This window comes from Penaeus monodon, chromosome 22, assembly GCF_015228065.2.
Source record: "Penaeus monodon isolate SGIC_2016 chromosome 22, NSTDA_Pmon_1, whole genome shotgun sequence".
In the NCBI taxonomy this organism is placed as follows: domain Eukaryota; kingdom Metazoa; phylum Arthropoda; class Malacostraca; order Decapoda; family Penaeidae; genus Penaeus; species Penaeus monodon.
This window is the reverse complement of record NC_051407.1, coordinates 43,891,564-43,892,624: the sequence shown is the minus strand read 5'-3', so window position 1 is coordinate 43,892,624 and position 1,061 is coordinate 43,891,564. Positions and strand designations below refer to the sequence as shown.

At 30.8% G+C, this 1,061-nt stretch overlaps 1 protein-coding gene across 1 annotated transcript in view; it reads left to right on the top strand.

Annotated features, from left to right (window-relative positions):
- Nucleotides 1–1,061, top strand: part of LOC119587454 (WD repeat-containing and planar cell polarity effector protein fritz homolog) — an 8,094-nt gene that overhangs the window by 3,881 nt on the left and 3,152 nt on the right. The gene's annotated exons all lie outside the window — the stretch shown is intronic.

The following is a 1,061-nucleotide window of genomic DNA, read 5'->3' as shown; positions in this document are numbered from 1 at the left end:
TTACAAGGTTGGATGGCTGTGTGAAACTGAAAATTTATCCAGAAAATATGATGCAAGAGTTACTTGAAAAAAATGGAAATGTTGACTGAAAGCTTCGTCTAAACTTGACAGTTTGTTCATAAAGATAAGAGTATTAATTGCAGTTAGTTGCCATTAATTAAATCCTAGAACCACAGACAATGTAAGTGCCTTCGCAGAAACAGATTTACCAGAAGTAGGCGCTAGTCGTAAAGAAAAAGGTGGGCAAAAGCATCTCTTAACATTGACTGCATAAAAAAGTTTCAATGAAAAGTAATGTATTGTAAGCCAGGCCAAGGCAGCAGCAATATAAAAATAACTTCAAGCCAATGTAAAGAGATAATGCAGATGTCTCAGATTGTCAAGGAGTTAGAGCAAGGGGATGTCAAAGTCTTATGGGTGATTATTATTTCAGCTAACATCTTAAGGGCCAATAAGAATTATATTATTTATTAAATTTGAAATTGTAACACTAATGGTAACAAAATGTAAATGTATATGCATTAGTCATGGTGTGCTGCAGTTTAATGTACAATTTTATTTTAGTTAATTTATGACTATTTCAATGGCCACATTTGGGCCACAGGACATGAATTTGAGACCCCTGGGTTAAGAGCAACCTAATCTAAACTCTAGAAATCAGTGTTACAATGATTAGGTTGAAGTACAAGTACGTGATTATTTTCTTTAAATTTTTTATTGATATCTTAGAATATTCATAGAATGAAAGAAAATTAGTTTTTTTACGGAAATGTGTAAAGTGTTAAATTATACAGTGAAATGACAATTTTTTTTCTTCAGTTATATGATGTTATTTTTCAAAAGAAAGTAATAGGACTAGTGGAGATGAAATTTTCCTTCTTCTTTTTGAGCAATATATTTGTTTGAATTTCAAAATTAGTCAAATTAAAGCCACTTGAATAACTGAATTTCTCAGTGAATTAAACTTGTATGCACATATGCCTTACTGGAACTAAAAGGAAATGTTGTATTTTGACATTAGATGAATACAAAAGTATTGCACTGTGATTTGTATGATTTGT